Here is an 11,718-nt window from a genome sequence, read left to right on the forward strand (position 1 = left end):
TTCATAGATTTCACTTGGCTCTGTAGAATCTTTGGATGCTACTTGAACCCTTTATTTTTTATTTTTGTTTTAAAGATTTTATTTATTGATTTTACAGAGAGGAGAGAGAGAGAGCGTGCAGGGGAACGAGAAGTATCAACTCATGGTTGCTTCACTTTAGTTCATTGATTGTCGTATGTGCCTTGACTGGGCAAGCCCTGGGTTTCGAACCAGTGACCTCAGCATTCCAGGTCAATGCTTTAGCCACTTTGCCACCTCAGGCCAGGTCGAACATTTTATTTTTTTGATATTTACCTTTAGTGAGGAGGAGGACATTGGAAGAAATGAGGGGACTGAAGAGGCTAGCCATAGGAACTCAGAGCAGTTTTCTCAGGTGTTACCTGTTCTGCTGAGTCAAGTTTTCCTCTTCAAGCCAGAAATTTTTGGTATATTCAGATCTGTGGGGTGACTTTGACAATTATAGAATTTGACAATTATAGTTATAGAATTTCTTTATTAAAGTATTAATTGCTATAGATGGTAGCCAAACTTAGATATAAAAACATTTTATGTGAAAGGCTTTGTGATATGGAAGAAAGAATACTGAACTCTGAGATTTTATTTATCTGTAGCAATATATATATATATATATATAGTATATATAGGTATATATAGGTATATATATAGGTATATATATACTGCTCACAAAAATTAGGGTATATTTTAAAATGAACATGAAGCTTTAAAATATCTCCTAATTTTTGTGAACAGTATAGTTTGATTATAACAGACAACGGCTATTAAAAGAGAGTATCAATTTTCTAGGTTATATAATCAATTTTCAAAGATATACAGAGAATGATATTTTGATACTGTCCATCTCACACCCCCCAGTTCTTGGACTAATCGAGGTCTTTGATCATCTAGACACCCTATATACTGCATGAAATATGTTCACATCTTTTTGCTTGAATGTGTATGGTGCTTTGAGTGTTCATCTGGAACTTTTCCAGTTACGGATATTACTGTGCATTGTCATCTCCTTACAGCTTATAAATGTGTCAGCTTTAAAAAGTGAAGTATTTGATGGTCTCTAGTTTGATTCAGTAATATCACCAATATACCAAAGTTTAGGAGAAAAGTGTTGCTAAGGTGACAAAACACAAATATATATATTTATTGAAGAAAAGTTTGTTAATGTTTGAAAATTAAAAATTTATTAATCAGTTGTAAATTTATCAGTGATGTGGCTGTGTCTACTATTCTAGCAAATCTTATCATCACCAGACTACTTTTTTGTGTGTGTGTGACAGAGACAGAGAGAGGGACAGATAGGGACAGACAGGCAGGCAGGAAGAGAGATGAGAAGCATCAGTTCTTCGTTGAGGCACCATAGTTGTTCATTGATTGTTTTCGCATATGTGCCTTGACAAGGGGCCACAGCAGAGCAAATGACCTCTTGCTTAAGCCAGCGACCTTGGGATCATGTTGATTTTTCAGTGTTCAAGCTGGTGAGTCTGCACCCAAGCTGGTGACCTCGGGGGCTTCAAATCTGAGACCTTAGCGTCCCAGGTCTATGCTCTATTCACTGTACCACCACTGGTCAGGCCAAATTGATTTTTTAAAAAAGGTCTTTTCATCTGCCACTTTTCTTTAAAAATTAAAAAATTAACAGGACAGCCTGACCAGGCTGTGGTGCAGTGGGTAGAGCGTTGGCCTGGTACACAGAGGACCCAGGTTCGAAACCCTGAGGTCTCTGGCTTGAGCATGGGATCAACAGCTTGAGCACGGGCTCACCAGCTTGAGCGTGGGGTTACCGGACTTTAGTGTGGGATCATAGACATGACCCCATGGTCGCTGGCTTGAGCAAGGGGTCACTGGCTCAGCTGGAACCCCCTGATTAAGGCACATACGAGAAAGCAATCAATGAACAACTAAGGAGATTAAGGAGCGGCAATGAAGAATTGATGCTTCTCATCTCTTTCCCTTTCTGTCTGTCTGTTCCTCTCTGTCTCTCTTGAAGAAAAAAAATGAACAGGGTAGGTCTTATTCTAGTTAGGAAGTTTTAAATGACATTAGAAAGACACGAATAAAAGAGTTTTAACACTAAAAATCACAAGTATCTAATGACACATATCGGTGTTAATTAAGGAGTTGGCAGCTTTTATTTCTTCCAAAGCTAGACCAGTTAGCTTTATCCACAGGTTGCATGGCCATGGATTCTGCATCTCTGGATTCAACCAACCACAGATGAAAAATACTCGATTAAAACCCTGTTGTTGCTGATGTGTAGTATGTAGCTAGGACTATAATGGTTGTGTCTGTACAGAACATGTACACACTTTTTTCTCTTGTCCTTATTTTCTAAACAGTACAGTATAAAAACTATTTATATAGCATTTTCACTGTGTTAGGCATCACGTGTAATTCAGTGTAGAAGAGGATGCATACGGGTTATATGCAAATACTATACCATTTTATATAAGAGACTTGAGCATCTAAGGATTTTGGTATCTTTGGGGGTCCTGGAACCAATCTCTTGAGGATATTGAGGGATGACTGGTTTTACAAGTTTCTTGGTACATGTGAACTCAGGAATAGCTTTGATTATGATAGCCATAGTGTTCTGTTTTTTTTTGACAGAGATAGAGGGAGGGTCAGAGAGAGGAACAGATAGGGACAGACAGGAAGGGAGAGAGATGAGAAGCATTGAAATGAGAAGAATTAAATTGATCAATTCTTCGTAGTGGCACCTTAGTTATTCATTGATTGCTTTCTCATATGTGCCTTGACCAAGGGGCTACAGCAGAGGGAGTGACCCGTTGCTCTATCCAGCGACCTTGGGCTCAAGCCAGCGACCTCAGGCTTTAAGTTAGTGGCCTTTGGGCTCAAGCCAGTGACCATGTGCTCAAGCCAGTGACAAGCTAGTGATCCCACGCTCAAGCCGATGAGCCGCGCTCAATCCAGGGACGTTGGGTTTCAATCCTGAGTGTTTTGTGTCCCAGTCCTATGCTCTGTCTACTGCATCACTTCCTGGTCAGGTGGCCATAGTATTCTAATGAAAAAGTTAGATTTTACTATTGGATTCATAACTGACTAAAAGATTTCATCAAGGGTAGTGAAATCTTCAGTATTTTTCTCAAATTCAGTACTATGTACTTTGAAAATAGGAATAAACTGCTATCAAGTTTATATGATAAGTGCTATCAATTTATGAATTAATTGTGGTTTCCATTGTTTGAAGTGCACTGGGCTCTTAGGCAGCAATCACTTTTCTTGACACTTCTGAGTACTGATAAACAAGGTGAGATAAAACCCTGGTTTCTGGTTTTAAATGTCTTATTTTCTGACAGACCAGAGGAATGGAGGAAGAGACATGTTCTGAGTTGAAAAGAAGCACAGGAAGGCTTCCTGCTCATAAGTAATACTTTTCACTCATTTAATCAACTATAGGTTCTTTTAACCTGAACGTGGTCTCTGTAAGGTTTTTGGAGGATGCTTTTCAATTTTACATAAATATTTATATTATTATTGTTCTATTTAGGTATCGTCTGTAATTTTATATCACAGAGCACTGTTGATGACAGTGATGACTTTAAGCAGAATGATGTGATACTATTACTAAACATGAAGAATTGTTTTCTAAACATGGAAAAGGGATGGGGTGGAGTTCAGAAACTAACAACTTAGATGTAGATCACTGGTGATTTTTGTAAAAAAAGATCTTTAATGAGCTGGCTTGTGAGTGCTCAGGAAAAACACTTTTGGGGGTGGGTGCTCATTTTTCTGGATTTCACTTTAAAACTTATAGCCATTTAAAAAATTTAGCTATGATTTAATGCCAGTTCACTCATATAACAGGTATTTATTGATTGCATACTGTGTCAAGCACTGAGAGGGGTGTTGAAGATATGACAGTGAACCAGATAAAATCTCTGTCATAGAACTTATATTTATAGTGAAGTGAGACAGGCACTAAGTGTAATGAATAAGTAAATTATATGGTACGTGCAGAGTGATTAATATTATTAAAAAATAATGGCCCTGAGGCCCTGGCCGGTTGGCTCAGTGGTAGAGCGTCGGCGTGGCGTGCGGGGGACCTGGGTTCGATTCCCGGCCAGGGCACATAGGAGAAGCGCCCATTTGCTTCTCCACCCCCCCCTCCTTCCTCTCTGTCTCTCTCTTCCCCTCCCTTAGCCGAGGCTCCATTGGAGCAAAGATGGCCCTGGCGCTGGGGATGGCTCCTTGGCCTCTGCCTCAGGCGCTAGAGTGGTTCTGATCGTGGCAGAGCGACGCCCCGAAGGGGCAGAGCATCGCCCCTGGTGGGCGTGCCGGGTGGATCCCGGTCGGGCACATGCGGGAGTCTGTCTGACTGTCTCTCCCGGTTTCCAGCTTCAGAAAAATACCAAAAAAAAAAAATAAATAAATAATGGCCCTGCCGGTTGGCTCAGTGGTAGAGCGTCGCCTGGCGTACAGGAGTCCCAGGTTCGATTCCCAGCCAGGGCACACAGGAGAAGCGCCCATCTGCTTCTCCACCCCTCCCTCCTCCTTCCTCTCTGTCTCTCTCTTCCCCTCCCGCAGCTGAGGCTCCATTGGAGCAAAGTTGGCCCAGGCGCTGAGGATGCCTCCATGGCCTCTGCCTCAGGAGCTAGAGTGACTCTGGTCACAACAGAGCAATGCCCCAGATGGGCAGAGCATCGCCCCCTGGTGGGCATGCTGGGTGGATCTCGGTCGGGCGCATGTGGGAGTCTGTCTGCCTCCCCATTTCTAACTTCAGAAAAATACAAAAAAAAAAAAAAAAGAAAGAAACTGACAATTACCTGACCAGGTAGTGGTGCAGTGGATAAAGTGTTGGACTAAGATGCAGAAGAACCTGGGTTCGAGACTCCAAGGTTGCTAGCTTGAGTGCGAACTCATCTTGCTTGAGCAAAAAGCTCACCAGCTTGGACCCAAGGTCGCTGGCTCGAGCAAGGGGTTACTTGGTCTGCTGAAGGACCGTGGTCAAGGCACATATGAGAAAGCAATGAATGAACAACTAAGGTGTCGCAACCAAAAACTGATGATTGGTGCTTCTCATCTCTCTCTGTTCCTGTCTGTCTGTCCCTATCTCTCTCTCTCTCTGTCCCTGTAAATAATAATAATAATAATAATAATAATAATACAGCAGTAACAGGAACAATGGGGGCTCATAGTTTATAAATAGTCAAGGCAAGCAGTTACCCCTTGCTCCTGGCCAAATAGACTAAGGAAAGCAAATGAGCTAGGTTAAATAGCTTTTAGAATTTTGCATATTTTTGGTATTACCAACTCTTCTTCCATCTGGCAACCATCAATTTGTTCTTTGAGCTTGTTTCTATTTTGTTTGTTCATTTATTTTGTTTTTAGATTCCACATGTAAGTGAAATTATATGTTATTTGTCATTCTCTGTCTGACTTATTTCACTTAGCATAGTACCCACTAGGTTCATCTATGTTGTTGCAAGTAGCAAGATTTTATTCTTTTTTATGGCCGAGTAGTATATACCACATTTTTTTTCAAGAGAGAGAGAGAGAGATGAGAAGCATCAACTCATAGTTGCAGCATTTTAATTATTCATTTGTTCATTGATTGCTTCTCATACATGCCTTGATTGGGGCAGAGGGCCCCATGCAAGCCAGTGACTCCTTCTTCAAGCCAGCAACCATGGGATCAACACTCAAGCCAGCAACCACTCAAACTGGTGAGTGTGTACTCAAGCTGGATGAGCCCGTGTTCAAGTGACAACCTTGGGGTTTTGAACTTGGGACTTCAGTGTTCCAGGTCTGTGTGCTAGCCACTGTGCCACCACCAGTTAGGCACCACATCTTCTTTATCCATTTGTCTGTTGACACTTAGGTTGCTTCCATATCTTGGCTATTTTAAGTAATGGTACAGTGAACATAGGGGTACATGTATCTTTTTGAATTAATGTTTTGGATTTCTTCAGATGAATATCCAAAAGTGGGATTGCTGAGTCATATAGTATTCTATTTTTAATTTTTTGAGGATCCTCCACATTGTTTTTCATAGTGGTTGCATCAGTCTGTATTCCCACCAACAGTGCATAAGGGTTTCCTTATATTGTATTTTAGTCCTCACCAACACTTATTGTTTGTTCTTGATGATAGCTATTCTAACAGGTTTTAATTTGCATTTCTCATTGTGGTTTTAATTTGCATCTCTCTGATAATTAGTGGTGTTGAACACCTTTTTTGTGTGTGTGACAGAGACAGAGAGAGAAAGACATAGAGGGACAGATAGGAACAGACAGGAAGGGAGAGATAAGAAGCATCAATTCTTTAGTGCGGCATCTTAGTTGTTCATTGATTGCTTTTCTCATATGTGCCTTGATGGCGGGGGCTGTAGCAGAACGAGTGATCCCTTACTCAGGCTAGCGACCTTGGGCTCAAGCCAGCATTCTTGGGCTTCAAGCCAGCGACCATAGAGTCATGTCTATGATACCGTGCTCAAGCTGGATGAGCCTACGCTCAAGCTAGATGAGCCTGCACTCAAGTCTGTGACTTTGGGGTTTCAAACCTGGGTCCTCTGTGTCCCAGTTTGATGTGCTATCCACTGAGCCACTGCCTGATCAAGTGAGCATCTTTTCGTATGTCTGTTGGCCATATGTATGTTTCTCTTTTTTTGTTTCAGAATGTCTATTCAGGTGTTCTGCCCATTTTTTAATCGATTGTTTGTTCTTTTGGTGTTAAGTTATTGAGTTTCCTATAACAAGGCATGACAAAAGTACGTTTACAGTTATAAATACATGAAACACAGAGTTCATTCTTGTATTATATTTTATTAATTGTATTATTTTCCATATGAATGACTGTAAACCGACTTTTACCCTACCCTATATTTTGGATATTAACCCTTTATCAGATGTATCATTGGTGAATATCTTCTCCTATTCATAATTTGTTTTTATGTCTTGTGGATGATTTCCTTTGCCATGTAAAAACTTTTTATTTTGAGTTAGCCCTGTTTATTTTTTCTTTTGTTTCCTGTACCTGAGGATCTTTTTGATTCTCTTAAAATGCCATATTGAAAATTTTTATTTCTTCCTTTTGTCATCCTCATCTTGCCACTGTGTTTTAGCTCAATTAAATTCAAAGCTCTGATGTCAGATTTTATTTTTTCACTAGACCTCACTCTGTGGTATTAGATTTGTCCTTCGGTGAATTTATCTGGTTCTTTGATTTCTGCTAGTTTTGCTCACATCTATCTTTATGTATTTTCTAATGTTCTTATGGAACCTATAAAGCAGCTTGCTTTCTCAGAGGAAGTAAGACTAATGGCTTATCTGGAAAGACTGTTTTTTAAGAAATTACAGATGAAAGGGACAGTGAGAGAAAAGCTCGTAGACTGGGGGAAGCCCCATTCATAAACAGGACTGTCCTTAGTTATTCTGGGATCTGTGGAAATCATATAGTGTTGGATTTCCTTCTCTCTGATTTTCCTATATCCATCAGATTAAACAAGCTATGCATACCCATTTTTGTCCATTTCTTGTAAATATTTGATGATCCTGCCTGTTTAACTGCATGCCACATAAGTGTTTAGAATTTGGAGAGGGCCTGGCAGTTTGGTACTGATAATTTAACTCCAAAACTTGTGACAATTTATTTATTTAAAAAAGAGTGTATTTAATATGTTCTTTTTAGCTGCATTCTAATATCCTTTCTTGAATGGAAGAGAAAACAATGTTATTTTAGTTACTCAGTTCAAAGAAGAGACTTGATCAGATAGCCTTAAACTCTGAATTCTTATTTTAAGCAACTCTGCTTTGGGCCTTCAGCATTAGGGAATATCTTTTAGTCTTGGCTGTGCATGTTATTGTGAATTATATTCTTCCATTGCACCCAAGGACAGACTTTTAATTTAGTTTCATTAGTTATCAGCATTCACTAGGTTGAGATTCAATTGCATATAATGGAAAAAGCAAGTAATAGTGACTTAATTGAGGTGGGAATGTATTTTTCTTTCTTATAAAATAATCCAGAGGTAGGTGATTTGGTGCTGGTATAACAATTTGGTGATTTTATTAAAGACTCAGGCTCTAATGTTCTATTCCTCCATTTACAGGATGTCACCCTTATTTTCATATTCTTATTCTAGGCAGAAAGAAGAGAAAACAGAAGAGATCATTATAAATGTGACTGAATATTCCTCCTTTTATTTATTTATTTATTTTCTTTTAATAATTTTATTTTTTTAATGGGGTGACATCAATAAATCAGGATACATATATTCAAAGATAACATGTCCAGGTTATCTTGTCGTTATTCCTCCTTTTAAAAAGAGCTTTTCCACCTTTTCAGTAAGTGGTATTGGAAAATTGGAAAGCCACATCTAAAATAATGAAATAAGACTGCTGACAACTTATATAAAAATTAACTCAAAATGGATTAAAGTCTTGAATATAAGACCTGAAACATTAAAACACATAGAAGAAAACATAGGTACTAAATTTACAGACCTTAATCTCAGAGGGGTTTTGTGAACTTAATCCCAAAGGACAGGGAGATAAAAGCAAAAATAAATGAGTGGGACTAAAATGTTTCTGCACAGCAAAAGAAAGTATCAACAGAACAAAATGACACCCAATCAAATGGAAGACGATATTTGCAAATGTTTATACCTCCAATAATAAGGACTAATATCCAAAATATATAGAGAACTCATATAACTCAACAACAAAATAACAGACAATCTGATTAAAAAATGGGCAGAAAACCTGAACAGACACCTTTTCCCAGACATACAGCTGGCCAACAATCATAGGAAAAGATGCTTCACTTCACTAGTTTTAAGGGAATTGCAAATCAAAATTGGGAGATATCACCTCATACCTGTTAGAGTGGCTATTATCAATAAGAAATAACAAATTTTGGAGAGAATGTGGAGAAAAGGAACACTTGCATACTTCTGATGGGAATGCAAATTGGTGCAGCATTATGAAAAATTGTATGGAGGTTCCTCAAAAAATTAAAAGTAGAACTACCATATGACCTAGCAATTTCTCTTTTCTGGGTATCTGTCTGAAAAATTTAAAACAATTATTCGCAAAGATATATGTACCCATTCTTTCACTGCATCATTATTCACAATAGTCAAGACATGGAAACAACTAAAGTGTTATTCGTTGGATGACTGGCCAAAGAAGATGTGGTATAAATAAATACAGGGTGGGACAAAAGTAGGTATATGTTGTTTATATGCAAAATAATACAATAATAAATAAATAATAATACAAGAATAAACTCTGTGTGTCACATAATCACAACTTTAAACCTAACTTTGTCCCACCCTATATACAATGGGATATTACTCAGCCACAAAAGATGAAATATTGCCATTTGCAAGACCATGAATGGATCTTGAGTATCACGCTAAGTGAAATAAGTCAGATGGAAAAGGACAAGAACCATATGACTTCGCTCATATGTGATATATAAAACAAAAAGTAGCAAACAAACTCCTATACACATACAACAGTGTGGGCCCTGGCTGGTTGGCTCAGTGGTAGAGCGTTGGCCTGGCATGCAGAAGTCCCGGGTTCGATTCCCGGCCAGGGCACACAGGAGAAGCGCCCATCTGCTTCTCCACCCCTCCCCCTCTCCTTCCTCTCTGTCTTTCTCTTCCCCTCCCGCAGCGAGGCTCCATTGGAGCAAAGATGGCCCGGGCGCTGGGGATGGCTCCTTGGCCTCTGCCCCAGGCGCTAGAGTGGCTCTGGTCGTGGCAGAGCGACGCCCTGGAGGGGCAGAGCATCGCCCCCTGGTGGGCAGAGCGTCGCCCCCTGGTGGGCGTGCCGGGTGAATCCCGGTCGGGCACATGTGGGAGTCTGTCTGTCTATCTCCGTTTCCAGCTCCAGAAAAATACAAAACAAACAAACAAACAAATAAAAACATACAACAGTGTGGTGGTTATGAGAAGGGAGAGGGGGAAAAAGGGTGGGGGTAGATGAAGGGAAAGGGAGTCAAATATATGATGACAAAAGGAGACTAGACTTTGGGTAGTGATCACATAGTAGAATATACAGATGATGTATTATAAAGTTGTATCCCTGAAACTTATATAATATTATTAACCAATGTTATCCCAATAAATTTAAATAAATATATGAGAAAAAGAGCTTTCTCAGAAATGCTCTTAGTGACTTCCATTTGTATCTCTTTAGGCAGAACTAGTATATAACTACACCTGCCTACAAGAGAGACAGAATTTGGTGGGCTTATTTATTTTTGAGCTGGGCATATTGCTATCCCCAATAAAATCTCTTAACGGGAAAAAAGGAAAAAAGTAGGTATGAGGGGAGCAGCTAGGAGTTTCTGCTACATCCTCCAATATAGAGTCCTTGGAGGGCAGCCTTCAGCTAGTCATCCCTGGACTAATCATCATGGCCAGGAAATAAGGATTGGTTTCTCTTGAAGTTCTTGGCTTTGCAAGTCATAAAGAACTGCTTTGGCTTGCCTTTTTTTTTTTTTTTAAAGAAGGTGTAGTGTAGCTGGCAAGCATTCTGAAGCTTCATGCCATGCTCATTAGTGGAGTTATTTAGTATGTGTGGAAAGAATGCATAACTCTGGCTATGTCCATGTATGTGGAAGCCAGAAAAAAAGATTGAAAATTGCTGTCTTCAAGTAACCTAATCTCATTTCTAATTCAGATATTTCATCTTTCCAAACATGGTGATAACTTTCATTATATGTTTTGTTTCAAATGTATTTCTTAACTTCAGGGATAAGTTGCTCATGTTTATTTAGTAGCTTTGAGTATTTAGCCAATATTTGCCTTCTCCTATCCCCACCCCAGAGTGTCATGAGACACTTTGTGCTCATTCTTGTATTCTCAATGTGTGGCATATATGAGGTACTAAATAAATATTTGGTGAATAAATGACTGAAGGAACAGGAATGGTGGCATTCTCTTTCACTTTGAATACTCCCAGACTGGGAATCTGCTATTTTATGAATTCACCTTCTCAACTTTTGTACATGTGTAGAGAAGAAACATAATAGAATAGAAACAATATGACTTTGGAATCATTTGAACAATTTTTTTGATCTACTATGTGTCAAATCCTGTTAGATGCTGGGAAACAAATGTTTTATCTGGAGGAAATAGGGAAATAGACTTGTAACACTTTAATTATTGATCTTACTGTGATGAATGCTATGTGTGTACATGATTCTAAAGAAAGGTGGCTATAGAAGGGGTATTTAACCTAGACTATAACATTGGGTTTGGAAAGAGCAGTGTTGTGGTCCAAGAAGACACTTTCCAGAAGAAATGGTACCCATTGAGTGGTTTTAAAGGATGGGTAAGAATTAGCCAGGTGAAGGTGAATGGGGATTATGTTCTAGGTAGAGATAGTCACTTGTGCAGAGGTACCTATGAGAGGTTACAGGAGATGTGGAGAGTGGCAGGAACCAACTAACAAAGGACAACTTTTTTTCTCTCTGATGAAAAAGAAAGTACATTTTTAATTTTAGAAGATCACAGAAATATAGAAAGGTACATAAAGAATATGGTACTTGTTTTTTTGTGTGTGAACTATTCATTTAAAATTTTTTTATTGAATTTATTAGGGTGACATTGCTTAATAAAATTATATAGGTTTCAGTTATACAATTCTATAATACATCATCCTAATATTGTGTGTTCACCACCCTACTCAAGTCTTCTTCCAACACCATTTATGCCCCCTTTAAGAGTATGAT

The 11,718-nt window shown here is 39.0% G+C and overlaps 1 protein-coding gene across 4 annotated transcripts in view; it reads left to right on the top strand.

Moving 5' to 3' along the window:
• SBF2 (SET binding factor 2) overlaps positions 1 to 11,718 on the top strand; it is a 502,739-nt gene that overhangs the window by 99,932 nt on the left and 391,089 nt on the right. The gene's annotated exons all lie outside the window — the stretch shown is intronic.

Source organism: Saccopteryx leptura, chromosome 1 (genome assembly GCF_036850995.1).
Source record: "Saccopteryx leptura isolate mSacLep1 chromosome 1, mSacLep1_pri_phased_curated, whole genome shotgun sequence".
Taxonomy (NCBI): domain Eukaryota; kingdom Metazoa; phylum Chordata; class Mammalia; order Chiroptera; family Emballonuridae; genus Saccopteryx; species Saccopteryx leptura.